The sequence below is a fragment of the Lepisma saccharinum genome, unplaced genomic scaffold (assembly GCF_977018435.1).
Source record: "Lepisma saccharinum unplaced genomic scaffold, izLepSacc3.1 HAP1_SCAFFOLD_76, whole genome shotgun sequence".
Lineage (NCBI taxonomy): Eukaryota > Metazoa > Arthropoda > Insecta > Zygentoma > Lepismatidae > Lepisma > Lepisma saccharinum.
The window spans coordinates 1,196,972-1,208,667 of NW_028142918.1; positions in this window are offsets into that span (position 1 = coordinate 1,196,972).

Consider the following 11,696-nt stretch of genomic DNA (forward strand, 5'->3'; position numbering starts at 1 on the left):
TTATTTTCGATGGGCAGCAAATGCTCGACTATGGTATCCGTTACGGCAGAAAACGACGGTTTGATTTTCACTTCCACGTTCAACTGCTTGTAGTTTTCGTTGAGTTCTTGCAACTGGGCACCGAAAGAGGCCTGCGTCGATTCCTGCGTGGATTCCAGCACTCCAACTTGATCTCTGATGTTGACGACGATGCTCTGAAGGTTCTCGACTTGATTCAATTTCGAGCTCTTCTCGGTAAGATCGTTCACGATGCTTCGCATCTCTGTAAACTGCGTGTGAAGGTCAGCGACGCTCTGCGAAGTGGGCAGCGTCGACACCAGCGAACTAATTTCGTCTCGAATCTGTTCCACGTTCGCCGTTTCCGTTTCTAGTCGTTTCAGCATTCGAGATATGTTTCTTTTCAAAACGTGCAATTCTTTGGAGGTGGGGAGATTGGCCACTTTACTCTCGAGATCGCTCAATGAACTTTTAATGTCGCCCGAATCGGATAGTGCCGTCACCGCCGTTTTCAATTTTTCCAAATCTTCGCTCGAAGGCACGCTCGTCCGTAACGATTCCAAGTCACCCTGTATGTTGTCGAGTACGTGATGAAAATGAGCGAGATTCGTTTCGACGTTCAAATTTTCTAAATATTCGATCTTCTGCTGAACCGTGCTCAACGTGTCTTGAATGCTCGTCAACGCTCTCGCTTCAGCGTGAATATTTTTAATTTCTTCGTTGATCAATTCCAAGGACGCCTGAAGCGTAGCGATGGTGGTTTGAATGTGTTCGAAATCTCGATAGGCCTCCAATTGAATTTTTATGTTCGCGACGCTTTTACCAATGACCTGCAGTTCGTCCGACGATGGTAGGTTCGTCATGGTATCTTCCAAAGTCTGCAACTTGGATTTAATTTCTTCCAACGTACTGGTGAATTCTTCTTGTAATTTGGAAACAACGACATGCAAGCGTTCTACATCAATATCGTTCACGACGGTTTGAAGTTCAGAGAAATTCTTTTCTATTGCGGAAGTTCGTTCTTCGATTTCGAGTTTCAATTTTTCCAAATCTTCATTTTTCGATTGAAATTGCTGTAATTTGGCCAAATCATTTTGAAGCGAATCCACGCTCAACTGTATATTTTGAACGTTGTCGTAAGAAGGTACGTCGACATAATTTTTTATGAGCGTTTTCAGTTCGGAATCGATTTTCAGAATGGGGTCGAGACATTGCGTTTGGAGCGTAGCGATTTCCGACTCTAAACTTTTGTTTAAGGTCTCCTGCAAAGCGATCAAATCGGCCCTCAACTTCTTAACTCGAATGTCCAACATGAGAATCTCTTCTGCGTGGTCTACACGCTTGGTGTTGCCGAAAATGTCGTTAGGCATTTTTGGTTAACGGTTATTTATAATAGGATAGACGATTCGTAATTCTACGAAGAGAGGAATAAGTTTGTCGTAATCTCCGAGGAGTTCCACGTACAGGTAATCTCCTGCGGAAACATCGTACGTAATGTTAGAAAGCATCTTGTCGTGCTTAATTCGAAAAATGTTCTTGCCGGTAGAAATTTTGATTTCGCCTGCGTTTTCCGGATTCACGGTGATTTGAAGTTTCCCGTCGATCGGAATTTCGTAGAAATCTAAATTGTTATTAAAAACATAAAACATCTTGCCCACATCGTCATTCAGTTTCGTCCAAATGCTGTTGAGGTGAATGATCAACAGACCGTTGAGTTTAGGTAACACGGAAGGTAAGACTTCATGATCTGGTATGGTTTCCATAATGATCTGTTTTTTGAAACCGAACAAATTCATAGGCATGCTGGTTATTTATTCTCACAACGTTGCAACGTTTAGAAAGTCGTTGATTTTGTTTCTGTATTTTCCGTCGTTGGGTTTCCTCGTCACGTCGATCGTCGCGAATCCGAAATCGTCACTGTTCCAGCAAGAAGAGCAACGTTTTGAAAATTGATTGATCAACAGGCCGTTGAGTTTAGATAACATGGAAGGTAGAAATTCATGATCTGCCTTGCGGTGTACAGTCTCCATTGTTTGCTTTCGGAAACCAAAGAGATTCATTGTCCTTGATAGTTCTTTATTGTGTATGTGATAATTTGAGACAGTCAAAGTTTTTTTTATTTTAGTTATAGTTATTTAAGTTCATTTTTTTTCAATTGCATTGCCTACAATTTTTACTATTTTCTAAACGATAGTGTCCCCAAGGCAACGTGTGGATTCCACAAGACAAAATACATCTTTTATCGTCGTGCGGATCTAATGCTACCTTCCTAACTTCGTTTGTTGTGATGATATGGTTGACGCTCTGGATTCTTTGTTCTTCTCTTAGAACCGACGACCTGGTCTTGAGGCAATCGATGTAATCGTGGAAGGTGAGTTTGTTCTCCACCGTATTTTTGCCCACACCTTTTGCTTTCTTCGTGACACTACTCTCTGTTTTTATGGCATACATCTTCGAACGCAAACCTGCGAACTCGACAATAATATCACCGTTACATTCATCTTTCAGTTTACCTAGGACTTTTTTGTTGAGGGATGGAATTCCAAATCTGTTGGGTTGAGGGTATGCAGAAGTATCGAAATACTCAAGCATGGAAGGATTTTTTATGTCTTCGTATAGGTTAGGTGTTTGTATGCTGTAAATGAAGCTGTCGGTGTCCGTGTACAAAAGTGATATTTTATCATTGTAGAAGGGTTTCATCACGTCATAATGAAATTCGAACATGTAAAGTTTCGACAAGTCGAGAACCGTTGCGCCAACGTAAATTGGTTTTCTGAATTTCATCAATTTTATATGTAGATTGAAAAGTGCCAAATTCTCGTTGTAAATTTTTCTCGACTTGAATCTAGGATCGGCTATCCACTTCCGACATTTATTCTTATCGGAAATTAATTTCACGTCTACGTGCTTTCTAACATTCTCCATGGTCTTTCCGTACACCGCATTGTTCATTAATTTAAAGAAGTCCTTGTCTAAATCGGAAGTGGCAGCTGTTCTATGTTGTGTGTTAATTTCTATGTAAGGTCTTAACCACGTGGAATGTTTAAACTTTAGTATTCGTCTAACATTCACTATCTGAACACCCTTCGCAATCAAAAACCGGAGATTCTTGTAGTGGACAACGTATCTCTGTTTAGGGTTCAATGTTAACAAAAGCTTGTCTTGAACCGAGTCGGGTGGACATTTGATTTCGGGAGTCGGAGGCAAATCCGAAAACGTGTCGTGCAGGTGGTCGGAGAATTGGAGATCTACCTCTGCGAAGAAACCACACTCGCTATCGTCGAAATGAATAATATCTATCGAAGTGGGATCTAACCATTCGAATCCCCCGTAAGGAAGTTTCTGAACCATGGCATGTCCGTAGAGATTATTAACGTCGGCGTAGAAGATGTAATTCGATGCTCGATTTGAATCGTAATCTTCTTTCATGTGTACGTTATTAGCTTTTGCATGTCTCTGTACGCATTGCACCATTCCACCTCGTATCCCTCTTTCGATGAATAGCAACATGTCAACGTCCGATATCAGTTCCAGCTTGACCTTTGTCTGGAATAACATTGCCGACCACGCTAATCCCGGTAGACTGTAGAAATACGCTGGATCTAATTTGTAAATATTCGTTGCCGTTTTCCTGAACGCTTGAAAAACATCCGCGAGTATCGTCACGTCTAATTTTAAGTATGCGTCGTGGTAGTCTCCGAGTGTCCTACATTCTAATTTCTCCCACATGAGTTGCGCGTGTTGGTATTCTTCGTCCGTGATTCCTTTCTCTCTGAGTCTGCTGTAAAATTCTCTTGGAAGTGGAAGAGCGTCGTCGTTAAATTTAGAACCATCACTAACATATTCGTAAGGATAAACCCCTTTACGTCTAACGAGTTCTATGTCTACGTTGGGAAAACTAGCTCTAGTTATTTTAAATTGATCGTCGGTGAGTTTGTTCGCTAAAGCATCCAGACTTGCAGAGAGAAATCTATACGAATCCAGGAAGCGCATCTCGATTGTATTTTTCGTTCCCGGAATCGACACTTGCTTGCTGAGACTAATGTAACGTTCTTCATTCTCGGCCAAGACACCTATACGTTTCGGATCGTAGCCAAGATGTCTCACCAGGTGGTGAAAATCATATCCGCTTCCGTTGTGAAAGAATATGGGGATGAATTTAGGTTTCTGGATTTTAAGATTGCACGTGTTGCAAATTCCACCTATGTAGTTTCCGCTGAAATGATCGTGGTGGAATATTTTTTTGTTCTCATCAGTGAAACTTTGATCACATACCGGACACACCTCAGTGGAATTGTAATTTTGAAGTTCATTTTCAGTTAAAGGTGCCATCGGTTTTGATGTAAGCAGTACGCTACCATTTACCTCAACCTCCTCCACCATTTTTTCTAGGAAGTGTTCGATTACATTTGGCCCGCGATATATATATGCTTCATTTATTTTATCACGTCGCACAACAACATAGCCGAAACTATTAGGTTGATGAAGCTGGTACGGCGTTGTGGAGGAAATTTCGGGATCCGGTTCGCAGTAGGAGAGTGGTTTGAGGAACGCCTCGAAATCTGCGACGATGATTGCGGGATGTTCCAACAATGCCTTGTGCATTTTGAATTCTTCGACTTCGTTCGTTTCGGGCATCAACATTCTAGCCGGTCTGTTGTCGCCGCAGTAAATTTTATGTTCGGCAAGTTTCTCGATAGTAATTTGACGTCCGGTGTATTTTCGATAATCGAGTTGTTTTTGATCGTCGAACGTGGTTAGGCATCTCGGGCAAACTTCGATGTTGTTTGCATGCTTGGTTGATTGACTTCTGACCAAACGTGATAGTGAACGAATTAGCGTATAGTGATGAACATCCTCGTTGGAAATTAGAAGGAGATTTATTACACAGGCATCGTCATCGTCGATATCGCTTATCCTGACAGGGTGCACGAGATATTTATCTGACGTGAAGGAATACACATTAATAGCGATGCGTTTTCCTGTACGATTTTCGAACTTTGTTATATCCGACAATGTCACCGGGTATTCAATGTCAGACATTACACTTTGAAAGTCGGTCTCGTATTGTTTGTAATGTCCAACCCACTGTGGATTATTTTTGCAATGAACAGGATGCAGTGCAGCCAACACACACCAGAGAAAACACTTGTTATCGCTGTTCTGTATATTTAGCACAGCCCTCTTGTGTTGAATGTTCGGTGGAAGAGGAACGTAGCTGGAAGCTCGAAGAGGCGAGAATCGGTTCACGTAAACAGTTAACGTGTGAGGACTTCCACATAGAGACCATCCCGACCCTTTAGCCTCGAAATCGTCATGTTTCTTAACCAGCTCGTTGGAAACTTTATAATAGAAGTTGTCCAAATTTTCGACGTCCGCCAAATAAAGAGTCTGGTTTTTTGTACGATGATAAAAAATACTCGTTGTGCCATCAACTTTCTTGTATTCAGAAAACAGAACAACGTATACTTTTATAGAGTTGTTTTCCAATTTATTTTTTAGAATATTTATCACGGATATTTTCGTTTCACGCAAGAAACTAAGAATATCACGACCTGCTTCCGAAGTAAAAGAGAAATCCTGAATATGACGGTTGAATGCAGATCTAATTGGTTTTCGTTCATCCGATAATTTAACTTGCTTGGAAGTGGAAGCTTCCGTTTCTGGATCATCGATTTTTCTTTTCAATGTTCCTTGTTCGGTCGATGGTTTGCAAATTTTGAGATGTTTACTTAAATTTGTAATGCTGATCATCTTTCCGCATCGAGCACATGGCTTAGAAGGTAACGAACGATTAATTCTCGAACCTGTTTCGCTACATCTTGCCCTGTGTACCGATAAATTGTTCCTTGAGATTAGCTTCCCACAAGTAACACATTCAGTTTTATCATTTTTACGATTGAAACTCGTGGTGGATGCCATTGTTTTCTCCAAAATCACAGAAATCAAAAAGTCTAGTATATAGCGACACAATTTTCAGGTATGTTATTTTATATAGAATTTCTTGGAGTGATTACAAAACTCAAAAATTCAATCTACTGTAAATAGAATTTCAGGTATGTTATTTATATAGAATTTCTTGTGTGCGAATACAAAAACTCAAGAATTCAATCTACTGTAAATACAATTTTCAGGTATGTTATTTTATATAGAATTTCTTGGGGTAATTACAAAACTCAAAAAATAAATCTACTGTGAATATAATTTTCAGGTATGTTATTTTATATAGAATTTTCTCGGGGCGTTCAATATTGTCAACAGTATTATATTAGAGCACGTCGCTTGTCGCCTAAACACTACAGCTCACAGGTCGGGAAAATCTGACATGAAAGCAGATAATACGTTTATGCCTTATTTATATATAATTTTCACGGGGGGGCGTTCAATATTGTCAACGGTATAATATTTGAGCGAGCCGCTTGTCGCCTAAACACTACAGCTCACAGGTCGGTAAAATCTGACATGAAAGTAGATAATACGTTTATGCCTTATTTATATATAATTTTCTCGGGGGCGTTCAATATTGTCAACGGTATAATATTTGAGCGAGCCGCTTGTCGCCTAAACACTACAGCTCACAGGTCGGTAAAATCTGACATGAAAGCAGATAATACGTTTATGCCTTATTTATATATAATTTTCACGGGGGCGTTCAATATTGTCAACGGTATAATATTTGAGCGAGCCGCTTGTCGCCTAAACACTACAGCTCACAGGTCGGTAAAATCTGACATGAAAGCAGATAATACGTTTATGTCTTATTTATATATAATTTTCTCGGGGGCGTTCAATATTGTCAACGGTATAATATTTGAGCGAGCCGCTTGTCGCCTAAACACTACAGCTCACAGGTCGGTAAAATCTGACATGAAAGCAGATAATACGCTTATGTCTTATTTATATATAATTTTCACGGGGGCGTTCAATATTGTCAACGGTATAATATTTGAGCGAGCCGCTTGTCGCCTAAACACTACAGCTCACAGGTCGGTAAAATCTGACATGAAAGTAGATAATACGCTTATGTCTTATTTATATATAATTTTCACGGGGGCGTTCAATATTGTCAACGGTATAATATTTGAGTGTGTTGCTTGTCGCCTAAACACTACAGCTCACAGGTCGGTAAAATCTGACATGAAAGTAGATAATGCGCTTATGCCTTATTTATATATAATTTTCACGGGGGCGTTCAATATTGTCAACGGTATAATATTTGAGTGTGTTGCTTGTCGCCTAAACACTACAGCTCACAGGTCGGTAAAATCTGACATGAAAGTAGATAATACGCTTATGCCTTATTTATATATAATTTTCACGGGGCGTTCAATATTGTTAAGAGCGTTAGTTTTTGTAGAGCTCTCTTTTTCCATCTTTCCTCTATACAGTGAAGACACAATTAGCTAACCTAGCATACAACATACCTTCCTAATTAATATGGATATTGTCACACACTCCTCTTATTTTATACTGTTGTAAATAGAAAAGATTATGTACGGTAAATGTTTTGTACATTATAGGAAAAAAATGCAAAATATCCTCCAATTTTAATTCGAATCGAGTCGAATTTTTACATATTTCCACGCCGCCACATATTGTCCTATTTGCTTCTTTTACTTGCCTTGCTTAATTAACTCTCGCTAATTAGCATTTTTTGGAAGAAGTCAACTAGAACAACATATGGCGGTATGAGAAATATGCAAATCAAAGAACATTTTAGCAATATATGGGCCCTAGCAATTAGCTTTCTCGACTAAGAGTACTCTTTCAAACGTCTTCTGCTGATCGTATTACTAAACGAGGACGTTTAAAATTTTTGGGTGTTGAAAAAGTTTGACCCTACTTTTTTATTTCTATTGTTTGCTAATAGATGGCGCTAATAGTACCCCCTCCCCTGCCCTCTCCCCTCTTCTCCTCTGCTGTATGGCAAATAGCACAAACATAGAAATCAAGATTTTGGAGAGCAAAACATAAAATTTGCATGCATCTGATGTCGAACCAGGAACTTTTATCTTTCGGGGAGTCAACATTATTTTTTACTCAGTCGTCATATAACATGAACGCACGCAAAGATTCACATGTGCTTTTATTATTTTGTGTTCGGTAAGTACAAGTATATTCTTACATAAATTATTGTTTAATTTAATAAATTGTAAAACTCGGAGCCTGCTATACTAAAACTCCTTCTGTCTATTGAAAGCGAATGTTGCGTGCATGCGGAAATAGCACAGAAAAAATACCGGATGGAAGCAATTTAAAATCACTGGGGCAAGGTCAGTATTACGAGAACGTAAAAAACACGTGCTTCCATTCAACTTCGAAAAATAAGAATGAATGTGTGCTTACAGAACACATATGCTTTCTTTTCACAGTTGTAAAATCATATAAATTGTGCATGAAGTAAGTTACGAGAAGGCTCTCTCAATTAGGTACAAGTATTGTACAATTAGGTACAAATTGTTGTACAATTAGCTCCTTGCTTTAGGCTAGGTTAGGTTAGGGTGGGTTAGGTTAGGTTAGGTTAGGTTAGGTTAGAGTAGATTAGGTTAGGTTAGGTTAGGTTAGGTTTGAGTAGGTTAGGTTAGGTTAGGTTAAAGTAGGTTAGGTTAGGTTAGGTTAGGTTAGGTTAGGTTAGGTTAGAGTAGGTTAGGTTAGGTTAGGTTAGGTTAGGTTAGGTTAGAGTAGGTTAGGTTAGAGTAGGTTAGGTTAGGTTAGGTTAGGTTAGGTTTGAGTAGGTTAGGTTAGGTTAGGTTAGGTTAGGTTAGAGTAGGTTAGGTTAGAGTAGGTTAGGTTAGGTTAGGTTAGGTTAGGTTTGAGTAGGTTAGGTTAGGTTAGGTTAGGTTAGGTTAGGTTAGGTTAGGTTTGAGTAGGTTAGGTTAGGTTAGGTTAGGTTAGGTTTGAGTAGGTTAGGTTAGGTTAGGTTAGAGTAGGTTAGGTTAGGTTAGGTTAGGTTAGGTTTGAGTAGGTTAGGTTAGGTTAGAGTAGGTTAGGTTAGGTTAGGTTAGAGTAGGTTAGGTTAGGTTAGGTTAGGTTAGGTTAGGTTAGGTTTGAGTAGGTTAGGTTAGGTTAGGTTAGAGTAGGTTAGGTTAGGTTAGGTTAGAGTAGGTTAGGTTAGGTTAGGTTAGGTTAGGTTAGGTTAGCCAGTGAAAGATCATATAGTAGAATTTTTGTAGAGTGGGTGTTTGCGAGTTCCACGATGCCTTGCCCGAGGATACCCTATGCAGCGTCATCCTGATTGCAGAGAAGTCCTTCGCCTACGACGTGAAGAACGAGAGGGTCACGGAGCAGTTTTAAATTCATAAAAAATTGCCACATACTAAAAATCAACATCCAACACATTTTAGGTTATATAAAATTTGTGAAAACCTTATAATACTGAAATATTAAAACAAACGGAGTCCCCCCTGTAGGTTAGTTCGGTGCGTAAATAAAAAAAATGATAGGTTAAGTTATATCACTTAGGATCGTAAAAAAAAAGATAGGTTAAGTTGTATCACGTAACATCGTGATATACCTACCAAGTATAAATGGAAAAAATGAGTGCGGTGAAAATTTGTACTAAAACATCGCTAAACGCTATAACATCGACAAAAAATTGTCAAAATATGTCAAAAAGTGATATTCGATTGATAAAAAAAGAGGATACCTACAAAATATGATCCTCAAATAATGACGTTCAAACAGTACCTAAATAAAAAAAATGATAGGTTAAGTTATATCACTTAGGATCGTAAAAAAATTAAATAATCGTAAAAAAAGGATAGGTTAAGTTGTATCACGTAACATCATGATATACCTACCAAGTACGAGTGGGGGAAAAATGAGTATGGTGAAAATTTGTACTAAAACATCGCTAAACGCTAAAACATCGACAAAAAATTGTCAAAGTATGTCAAAAAGTGATATTCAATTGGTAAAAAAAGACCATACCTACTAAGTACTATTTTGAAACGCTCAATATGCACTACTGATTTATGATTTGTATCTATACTTCACATGTAAAAATACCTCATAGGTGTGAAAGAGAGAAGAGTGAACGAGAGAGCGTTTGAGGAGGCTTTGTAAACAGTTGTTGATTGCAATATTTTTTTGTTACAATATATATTCACTTTTTACCGTTCGTCAGTGTTGTTATTTGACGTTTTTCAGGTACCGGATATTATGCTATTAGTGTGTTATGATTGTTCGAATCTACATATCAAAGGTAAACAAAACAGTGTAACATTTCAAGGTATTTATCTCCGCCTCGCAATAGCACGACAATAAACGACCGTCTCAGTACCGAACTTGACAACTGGACCGTGAGAGCCACGAGCGGTTTCCCGTACACATAACGACGTTTGGCCCCGTTCCGGGGTATGATTGACACGTCATTTCGGGGACCGTGAGTGCACTCGTTACACCGTTCGGGCACGTCTGAGTATTCTCCTAACGACAAGTTCCACTTCCTTGTTGGTGTCATATCTGTTTTCCCGATTGTGTTCTTTCAGAAAATAAAACAAGTGAAAGTCAGAAGGAGCCAGATCTGGACTGTAAGGAGGATGTCGAAGGAGTTCCCACCCAAATCTTGGAACTTCATCACTCGTTAGCTGTGCTGTGTGCGGCTTGGCATTGTCGTGTTGAAGGATAACACTATCCCTGCCAGGACATTTTTCACGAATAGCACGACGAAGTTTTCTCGAAGTGCGCACGTAGTGAGATGCATTTATTGTTTCCCCAGGAGTGAGAAAGTCCACGAGAAGAACACCCTCCGAATCCCAGAAGACAGTTCCCATTACTTTTCCAGCTGATGACATTGTGATCGGTTTCTTCTTTCTTGGTGATGTTTGATGTCGCCACTCCAGGCTTTGACGTTTACCCTCAGGCTCGTAGAGCTGGAAAATGATTTCGTCTCCAGTAACCAAACACTTCATGAAACCCTCGCCTCCATCCTCTGCTTGGTACCGCGCCAAAAGTTCCGTGCAAACATCTTTTCTGTTTCGTTTTTGTGCCGCATTCAAATCCCTTGGCACCCATCTGCAACACACTTTCCGGTAACCCAGTACACCAATCATCTTCTGGATAGCACTGTGTCCTACTCCAACAATGTGTGAAAGTTCCCTAACCGAAACACGCCTGTTCCCCTGGATGATATCCTGGACGCGAGCCACGTTCCTGTTGTTCGAGGCAGTTCTCGGGCGGCCTGTGCGAGGGAGATTACTGATGTCTGTATTTCCACCTCTAAAATGTTTTATCCATCGCCTGATGCTACTGGCAGCCATACACTGGATCACCATACACTTCCTGCAATCGGCGGTGGATATCTGATGAGGATGCACCTTCCTTCTACAGAAATTCAATTACTGTACGCTGGCGAAACGACGTGTCAAACGGAGCCATTACTCGCTACTCGCTAATGCGCATACGTACTGCGCCGATCACCCCACTTTCAAGTGCATGTTGTCAGAATAGATGGTTCTAACTGTCTTATACAGCGCATCGCTCTACGTGAACATTTACGTCTGAAATAAAAAGTTGATCACGACTTTCAGTACGCACCTAGTATAAGCCAAACAAAATTAGCTATCCGCTATCAAGCAAAATACGATGAATGGATCATAATAATTATATTTTTTTGAACATGCATTCACCTCGTCGCACACGTAGAACTCAATATAAGATATCGCATGTTTTCTTCGTATCTTGAGACTGGAAATCAC